We start from the raw sequence: 10,145 nt of genomic DNA, 5'->3' as shown, positions 1-10,145 counted from the left end.
TAACCTGGCAACTGTAGTGCTAAATATTTCCAGTGCCTCACTAAATGAGCAAGCACATAAATATACAGATAGTCACTGGGTTTTACCCCTCATTCCCAATTTTGCTCCTTAAAATGCAGCAAATGTTTCTTTCCTTGGCTGCATATACTTGGCTGCATAGTACAGTGGTGCCTCTGGTTACATACCTAATTCATTCCAGAGGTCTGTTCTTAACCTGAAACTGTTCTTAACCTGAAGCACCACTTTAGCTAATGCCCCCCCCCCGCTGCCGCTGCGCAATTTCTGTTCTTATCCTGAAGCAAAGTTCTTAACCCGAGGTACTATTTCAGGGTTAGAGGAGTCTGTAACCTGAAGCATATGTAACCCGAGGTACCACTGTAATGCATTGGATGACTAAAGGCTTTACTGTGAAGGACTGGGCATATGCAAAGTCATGAGAAAAGCAAACCAGATTTATTTAGTTTTTAAGCAACTCCATTGTACTTAATCACAGGATATACTTTGACTATGAACACTACAATGAAAGCCAGTTGGTTTCTAGTGCTTAAGGAAGTCTACCAAAGTGAATGCACAAAAATAAGAAACACAGGCAACCTCATCTTTGAAATAAATATACATAGAAACATAATGCATTATATGTAGTTCCACAATGTGGGCAGATTCATAAGAACACAAGAAGAGCTCCACCATATCAGACCAGGTGAGCCAACCAGTTCAGCATCTAACCACAAGCTTCCAGGGATCCTGAAAGAAGGCAAATTGCTTTCTTATGCCAACCCTAGTCAGGCATCTGGTAACCTGCAGGTAACAAATGCATTAAGGGTCCAGTGAAAGCATGAGAGGGTTAACCTCACTGCCCTCAGTGCCATTCTACATGCTGGTCACAGCCCTGGTGACTCATGCTCAGTGTCCTTCTGAAGGAGGGCCACTTCTACACCCATAGGGTTTCCAAATTTGGCCAAGATTTTGGTTCCTGTTCTCATGAAGGAAACCCTATGCTTATAGAAGTGACCCCCTTCAAACAGGTGCTTGTTATCATGGTATGTGGTCAGCTTATGGAGAAACATCAAGAGGGTGGAACCCTTCCCATTCCTACTGATCTCTTCCCAAGTTTGGTATCCATGGTTACGAGATGCCTGAATATGGCCTGCTGTTGCTCCCAGTAACTGGTACTGCCACTGAAGACAGACATTTCATGTTCCAGAGAGTCTCATAGATTGCATACTAAGTATCAAGGCTTTCCTCTTCATAATGAATTTACACTGAGCAGAAATTTGTTGATAATCGGATAGAACAATATATCTAACTAGGGACTATATTTATCTCTCTCTTTTTTCACTCACTGCAAACACCTCAGAGCAGCTAGGTTTACATCTGCTATTTGCCACAGTAGTCTTATTCTTGCAGATCTGCTGTAATGACCTGTAAATGGTATCATCCAAGCCATCAGATTAGATCATCATTACTAATAAATGGCAAAGCGTGCTGGAACCTAAGCCAAGGTTTTCCTTGCTGTTATTTTACTACCATACTAACAACAACCTATTACAATATTAGTCATATATCAAGATTAGTCTTGTAACTAGCTATTTTTGTTCTATATTCAGAACAGGCTCCATACTCCCCCGCATTAGGCCCACCACACAGATTCAAAATGACTGTCCTGCCTTCTCAAAGGTTATATTGCTATTATTATGTCCTTTTAACGAAATCAGCATTAATTTGGGACAGGAAGAGATTAAAGAGTGTACATGGTTTCCTTTCATACCATTATAGATCATGAACAGCTGGTGTGTTATCATTAAGAGTGTTTGACTAGATAGTAACCAAATGAGCAGAAATTTCAGGTTCAAATCTCCCCGAAACCACTAAGATCAGTGGGAAAGCGCTCTCTCTCTCTCTCTCTCTCTCTCTCTCTCTCTCTCTCTCTCTCTTTCTCTGACCTCAGACGATTGATATGAGGATGAATGCACAAATACCATATTCCTCCTCCTCACTTGGGGGGAAAGGCAGGATAAAAAGGTAATAAAATATTTGCATCAAAATGAAGGCCTGCTTCAAAGAGCCATGCACTTAAACTAGTCTGGTTCTTCTTCCTTAAATAAATATACCACAGAATTTAATATAAAGCATTAAACCATTACATCCCCCAGAAGTACATAACAAAACCACCATCCGCAGAGCTTAAAGGTCAGAAGCAAAGTGGGCATTAAGTATCTACTCTCAGTTCAATGTGGTTTACATTTCTTGTTCTTTACTTTACAGTACTTTTATTGAGCAGTCCAGGCTACTCCCATATTCAATCAATTTCTTCCTGTCTTGACTTCAGTTTATTTATAGATTTAAAGTTAGCAGTCCCCATGTCTAACTGGGCTTTTAGCTTTTCATTTAACTTCTTTACCTAAGAAAAGGTGGAAATCTATAGTCATACACTCCTGAAAACAGTATGTGAAACTGTTGCAAGAGGATCTGTCTACTGAGCCAGCGATGACTCATTGCTACCACATTCCATTGTCAAATCCTCCTTCCTTACTTCTTCCGTCACATAATGCACACTTTTATAAAGCATTGTGAAAGAGCCCCCACACAAAACACTTTCTATTCATCAAAGTAGACCGCTAACAAAATATTGCAGTGTATTTGCACTCCCTAAGGGTCTCTCCATACATACTTTCTGTTGCACATTCATGACGATTTGTGCTCATGATGCTAATGGGGCAGTCACATGTGATCCCGCTTTCAATACTTGTTTGCATCTGCAAAAGTTTTGGGATGGTCACACAATTTCATTTCCAATCAGTGCATAGACTTCATGCTGAAATTCCATAACTTTTTATAACACTAATGCTCTGTTTATTTTTCTCTCGCTTTTGTTGCGCTGTTGCCACTATGAACAATATTAATGTGGTAGCACAACAAACCAAAGCAAAATAAATCACCACTAATGCACTATCAAGCTGGTTAATTCACCTCTTCCTACTACTTTTTATTTATTTTTTTCTTTTCCACTGCACTCAATATTCCATGGTTTGCCCCCTCGGGATTTTCCCCCACTCTAAAGATTTCTGCTGCTGCCTCACTGCTGTGCAGACATTGCATATAATTGTGTGTGTGTGTGTGTGCGCGTGCGCGCGCGCACGTGCACACACATCACTTGAGTTGAGTGAGTTTATGGATTTCAGCAGCAGCACACGTGCCTATCTGCACATGGTTCCCTCTCTGTTCCCTCTCCAGCACAAGATCCAGAAAATCAAAGGAACACAGACAGGCATCACGGCTGTAGCAGAATCTTGACAGGCACACACATTAAACAATTTCAGTGATAATGATAATAAAAGCGTACTTGCAGCTTAAAAAAAATACTTGCAAAGACTAGTGTATTATACCTTTTATCTATCAAATACTTTTTAAAGAGAAATATAAAAGTGTACATGCATCTGGCAAACCAGAGCAGCGCACAGAAACACCATTTACCTTCCTGCCGGAGCATTACCTATTTATCTACTTGCACTTTGATGTGCTTTCAAACTGCTAGGTTGGCAGGAGCTGGGACAGAGTAATGGGAGCTCACCCCATCGTGGGGATTCGAACCGCCAACCTTCTGATCAGCAAGCCCTAGGCTCTGTGGTTTAACCCACAGCCTACAATGCTATTAAAATGTGGTGGTGGTGATTTTCTAAACACAAAGAAGTATACAAGCTCAGTTTTTATTGGGCTGCTGAACAGGGTAGTTTATTTGTATAATTCATATCCATCAAGACCAGATTTGAATTTCCAAAAGTTGTAGTGTATTTTTTAAAGAAAACCTTGATAATCAGTCATGCCTATAGGCAGTACATTTTTTCTAAAAAAATGTTTAGGGGTACTCTTATTTTCCTACTCATACTGAAATACTGCCCCTCAATGAGGCCAAACTTAGATTCACAAAATGTTTAGGGGTATGCATACCCCTGCGTCCCCCCAGGAAAAAAAGCACTGCCTATAGGGGTTAAACCAGTGTCTCCTTTAAGGATAGGGACAGGAGGAAGCTAACTGAGTTGGTTAGTTTACTCAATTTACTCATAAGCGCAGCACTCACAAATGGCAAAAGTAGGAAGTTGATTCACCCGCACAACTGCGGAATAAAGAGAGACTGTGGCTTTATTCTAGGAAGGGCTTTTTAGATGCTGAACTGTATTTCAACTCCCTGTCAATATCATTGGCTCCATAGTATCATGTAATCACACAAATCGATAGTCTGCCATTTCACATGCTTGTCGTTATGAACAGAATCTTTCTTTTCTTCTCCACAGCAGGCATTTTAGCTTTTCTATTGTGAAGTAAAACCTGCATGTTGTGAAACCCTGTGGCTGCCCCCAAAAGTCAAGGCACTGAAAGTAGATTTAAAGCCGATGATTAGATGTGATACAATCACCACAGAAAAGCAAGATATGAAAAATGAAGATGCCGTAAAAATGACTCACAGATGAATTATTTATCACACTGGTGATCTTGAAGTCCATTAATAGCTATAGGTCCACAAAGTATCTGAAATTACTCAAAGTGACAGTCTTAGAGCAATTCTGTACAACTAGAAATGAATCTATGGACACCAAAAGACATCAGCAGACATATTTAAGTGAAGTGTGGTTGGCGGCCGTCAACAAGCTACTGAACTTTTCCATAATACTGCTAAATGAAGCTTATACCCTTCAGGAATTGATGTATGCTTTTAGTGCCGCCTTCTTCAAATAGTTGTCTGAAGTGTTGTCTGTAAGCCATGCACTATCCAAAGTACAGACAGACTTGCTTTGTAATAGGATACTAGATTCTATTTTGAAGTTCATTTTATCTATAAATAAATAAAATAAATCCAATTTTCAAATAACCAACAGTATATTTTAGTCTGTGTGCTTACCAACTTCAGCTTTTTAAAAATACTTTGATCATTTTTCGGTACACTTAATTCTGCCCCTCTCCATTTTTTCTATGGAAGATTTACAGGTGTCTTTCTTGCATCATATTCCAGAAATCCCTGGTGACCCAGAAATACTTTTAACTATTTTTTGACAGGTCAAGAAAACTCCCCACTACTCTTTTCCTGTCAGCAAAGGGACTTACATTCTTAAAAGAACCTAGAGACACTACAAGTAAAGACCTCTTCAGGCTTTAACAAGCGCATGGTGATAACTGAGGGAGGAGAGTCTCTCTCTAGACTCAGATCCTGACAGGGCAGCCTGTCAAATACATGGAGGCTGTCCCCAAGAGCTGAAATCCTGAATGCTCAGAGTCCCAGCTCATGGGAGGCTTGCCTGGCATCTTCATTATACGTCTTTAGACGTCAGGCGAGAAAAGGTTTCTCTAGAACTAGGCCTTTGGCTGACTAACATTTGATGGTCTTTTAAATGCTTTTGTGGGAGGGGGGTGTTGTTGGCTTCTATTATTATATATTTAGCGTTCTCATTTTGTATTTTTATGTTGTGAAGCTGTATTTTAATTCAAAAAGGAGCCATATACCAAACAAAATGAACTTATTCTCTCTGGCCTACCGCCCCCTCCTCCACCACTGGGCAAAATTGTCTATCATTAGTTACTCCTTATTTTAACTGAAGTGAGAGATTTTGAGATTTTGCCTGGACCAAACAAACTTATTCCATTTGTGTCAGTCTATCAATTTTATACTGACATACAATATCTCACATATGTTACAGGCACTTTTTCTTTCTCCAAAGCTACTGAAGCTAATGGAATCACAGCTATTATTCAGATTTGCTTTGCACCTGCTGCTCACAAACATATCAAATTCCACCCCTTATTACTAACATTCTATTAACCATTAATTTACCTAGTTTATAATCCCTGAGGGAAAAGTAAAAACAATCCATCTCCCAAGTATCAAAATAGTATAGTGTTTCACAAACACTCAGACATGCAACAGTGTTAAAAACAAAAAGAACAAAACACTCCTGTCACAAGGTAACAAAAGCTGAGGTGCACCACAAACACATTCAGGTTCACACATCACCTCAGTGACTCACTGCTGCTTGCTCTATTATTAGCTATTATTATTAGATTTATTACCTTCCCCAGAAGGTTCCGGGCTGGGTTACAGCATTATAAAATGCAGCATTAAAACAGTTAAAAAACTAATTACAGTCACAACTAAACATATCTCTGAAGTATCAAAGGGTAAAGAACTGCATCTTCAGCAAATAAACAAGTTACCCGAAGGATTTGAGCTGCATTTATTGTACGATGATAAGAAGTTACCACAGCAGACATTTATGAGCAGGCCAAAAGGGTGAAGAAAATGACCTGAGGTAAATTGTGAGCCAGCCCTTAGGTCTGCAGTAGGAAAACCTTATGAGGGAATAAGAGAATGCCAAACAACACAACTCATCTCACAGGTTCCCAGAAGGTAATTTACAGTGCAATCCTATGCAAATCTACTCAGAGCCAATTCCTATTGAATTCAGTGGTGCTTGCTCTCAGCTAAGTGTGGTTAAGATTACTGCCTAACAGATCAGGAGTGAGAGAGTTGTAGCCTCTCTGATGTTGTTAGACTTTGATTTCCATCACTCCCAGCCATGATCTGTAGGACCACAGGTTCCTCATTTATAGCCTTTAGGACTATGCTGGAAAAGGGACTGTTAAGTTGTGGGTTGACATAGCAGACGACACAGCGATTTCTCCAAAGCAGCTCTTTATTTTGTAAGCTGGAACAGAACTAAACTGAGAAGCTCAGTCAGCCTGTTTATATAGAGCTACAGAACAATTGTAACTGTTGCAACGTTCTAAAACTATCCAATCACTGAACGTCACTTTTCAATCCTTCATTTGCATACAAAACTATCCAATCACTGAACGTCACTTTTTGATCCTTCATTTGCATAACTATCTACAGTATCCCCCTGCTGGCCCAGGGTGAGAACTTCAGTACATAACAGGGACTACAGTGGTACCTCAGGTTAAGGACTTAATTCGTTCCGGAGGTCCGTACTTAACCTGAAACTGTTCTTAACCTGAAGCACCACTTTAGCTAATGGGGCCTCCTGCTGCTGCTGCGCCGCCAGAGCACGATTTCTGTTCTCATCCTGAAGCAAAGTTCTTAACCTGAAGCACTATTTCTGGATTAGCAGAGTCTGTAACTTGAAGCGTATGTAACTCGAGGTACCACTGTACTTATTTGTATATAGTGGTACCTCGGGTTAAGTACTTAATTTGTTCCAGAGGTCCGTACTTAACCTGAAACTGTTCTTAACCTGAAGCACCACTTTAGCTAATGAGGCCTCCTGCTGCTGCCGTGTCGCTGGAGCCTGATTTCTGTTCTTATCCTGAAGCAAAGTTCTTAACCTGAAGCACTATTTCTGGGTTAGCGGAGTCTGTAACCTGAAGCGTATGTAACCTGAAGCGTATGTAACCCGAGTTACATACTGTATAGGCATCAATCGGATGGACTCTGAAATATTTTGAAGCCTGAAAAGAAACAGTTCCCTTCAACACAGAAAAAGAACTGTTATGTCAACACATCAACATACTAGGTTTCTGTAGAGAGACATAAAAGCACCCATTTCCTTTCAAGTAGGCAAGTTCGAGATACAACTGGCACTCCATCTGCTGGAATCTCACGACCAAATTCTTTTATCTGTCTTTGGAGACATTGCAGAGATGCTGTGTTACTTCTGCCCTCAAGGTTCTTAGGTGGCTGGAGAGAGACAGTGATGTGTATGAGCATAAAGCTTGAAAACATGAGTCTCCTCTTGTTCTCTACATCAATTGGCAGAGCATTTTTCACGCGAGTGTTCTCAGGATTTGCAGCAGCCTTCCTTTTGTTTAACTGTTGGATTTATCAGGGCTTGTTCTTCCCCTCCCTGTGTAATATTGCTAGCATTGATTCCTCCAGGCTGCTGCTGACCACACCAAAGTCCAACCCTTTAACAAAGGAAGCAAGCCACTTATTTACAGAGTTGCAGGTGGTGTTTGAACAGCACAAGAATGGTGGAGGGGGGTGCATCTTTGCAGACGCCAGTCTCAGAAGAGCTGTCAGGACCACAGCCAGATAGTGACACCTTTATTATCCCCAAATGTGATTTGACCATAGTGTGTTAACAACTGGAAAATGAACAAAACCATGACTGCAATGGTAAATCTATATTCTAGGGATTATTTTTTTAAGTGCTTACCAGCTCACATACACTGAAAAGCATGGAAGACATGTTAAACTTGAGAGCATTCCACAGCAGGAATGGGGGCCACCTGTAGGACTTTACCTAATGTCAAGTGGGTGAGTAGGGCATGGATGGCAAAGGAGCTATCTGCCTTCCACCAGCAGCGTGATGGGCAAAGAGGAATGAGGTAGGAGTCAGGGGCAACATAAAGTAGAGAAAGGTAAAAGGGTGACCCCAACCACAACTGTCTCTGGCCATGCCAACTACCAGCTTCGGCCTTGTCTACATGCATTATCCCTGAAAAAATGCCCAGGGCTGTCCATGGCCTTTGGTACATAGATTGCCCACTGCTGTGTCTTTTCTACTCATTGATTCTTAAATAATATGCCAATATTGCCATCATGAAAATGTGTAACTTGTCACTGGACACAGGGTTTTCACTGGGAGGAGCAGTAGAAGGTTAGGCATGACTTTGTTACTTTTGGTCAGGAGAAAGAAGACCGAAGGGGAAAAGAGAGTACTAGCAAGTAGTGGTTCTTCAGTGGAAGTGAAGAAGGCAGCAGCAGATAGATGCAATCGATGCTGGGAGGATCTGCAGGAAGAGTTTGTGCAGCTATAGCCACATTTATGAGCTGTAAGTTCAACAAGGAAGCTGAGAGTCTGCGTAGCTGCGGGCCAATTGGGGTGATTCAGATGGCTGTGTTCTAGCTCCATGGCTGGAGAAGTATGCTTCTGAATACCATTTGCTGGGAACCATAAGCAAGGAGAGCTCTGTTGTACTCACCTTCCACTTGTGGGTTTCTGAGGGGTGTTTGGAAAGTCACTGCGAGAACAGGATATTGGACTAAATTGACATTTCACCTGATCCAGCAGGCTCTTCTTATGTTTTCACACACACCCTGCATCAAAGTGCAATGGCAATAACTCTCTGCCTGAGCCAAATCAAGGCCTCTACAAATCCTCATGTTGCTATGTCATTTTTGTACTGTATGTTTACATATATCTATTCCTCTGGGTCCATGAGCTTTGCAAATGAGGCTGTGAAATGTTGTCTGTGGAGCACTGAGCAGCTCTATACTGTGTGTGTGTTTTTGAACACACAGCAGTGGAAAACTTAAAAAGAGGTAACAGCTTCATTTAAAAGTCCTATATTGCTATGCTTTATGAAAAAGTTCACAGGAGCTTTTAAGAATACTGCATGCAGCATTCCAGACAGTCTCACATTTTTAGGCCTATCAGAGGACACAAACAAACCGAAGAAGTGTACAAGCAAGAACACACCCCTTTGCTGCCTCTTTAATTATTTTAGCATAAAAGTAAGACAAACTCTGGTCCCCCTTCCCTCCGATAAGGGATTATGAAGGAAAGTGAATCTCTTTTACTTCCCTCGGGGGGGGGAAACCCCATAGACCTATACGTCTCCAATCTGTCAAGCTTAATTCTCTCTTAATCCACATATACATGCACACACTCAGTATATAACTGCTGGTAAGTAAGCACTGAACAAAGCCTAATTCTAATATCTAACCTGTTAAGTAATTGTGTTTAATAATTTGGTTCAACCTTAAATAATCTTTTTCTGTCGGACACCTTTAGCTTGACTCAGCTACTGTAATAAAGGGGAATAAGGAATGGTACCAAAAGTGGTTGGTGGCTGCATAACGTAAAATAGGTTCACTTTTGCATAATGGCAAGGATTTTTCTAAACATAAACACTTCATACATAGGAACAATTGGTTGGATTTAAAAGCTACCATATTTTGGTATCAGTATGAATACAGCAGCAGCATCTTAAACTCATCTTCAACAAGCGGTGGGACTCCAACACTGTAGCATAATATATCACCAAGTTTCCTAAACCAACTTCCAAAGCAGCTTAGCTGGAATGGTTTATAGACCAGCTAACTTAATTGGTGTCAAGAGTTCATCATTACAGCTGCAAAACCAGATTGATGTGTGTCAGGTTGCTTCCCTGTAAATAGTAAAAACAATGTTCTA

The 10,145-nt window shown here is 40.8% G+C and overlaps 1 long non-coding RNA gene across 1 annotated transcript; it reads left to right on the top strand.

Annotated features, from left to right (window-relative positions):
- Nucleotides 1-1,135: 1,135 nt before the first annotated feature.
- Nucleotides 1,136-4,867, top strand: LOC309367995. The gene is made up of 2 exons (XR_014167462.1): nt 1,136-1,228; nt 4,293-4,867. It is a non-coding gene; the product is annotated as an uncharacterized lncRNA (long non-coding RNA).
- The last annotated feature ends 5,278 nt before the right edge of the window (nt 4,868-10,145 follow it).

The sequence above is a fragment of the Podarcis melisellensis genome (genome assembly GCF_964234715.1).
Source record: "Podarcis melisellensis genome assembly, chromosome: 4".
NCBI classification, from domain to species: domain Eukaryota; kingdom Metazoa; phylum Chordata; class Lepidosauria; order Squamata; family Lacertidae; genus Podarcis; species Podarcis melisellensis.
Note: the sequence above shows the minus strand (reverse complement) of the source record. Positions and strands in the feature narration are given on the sequence as shown.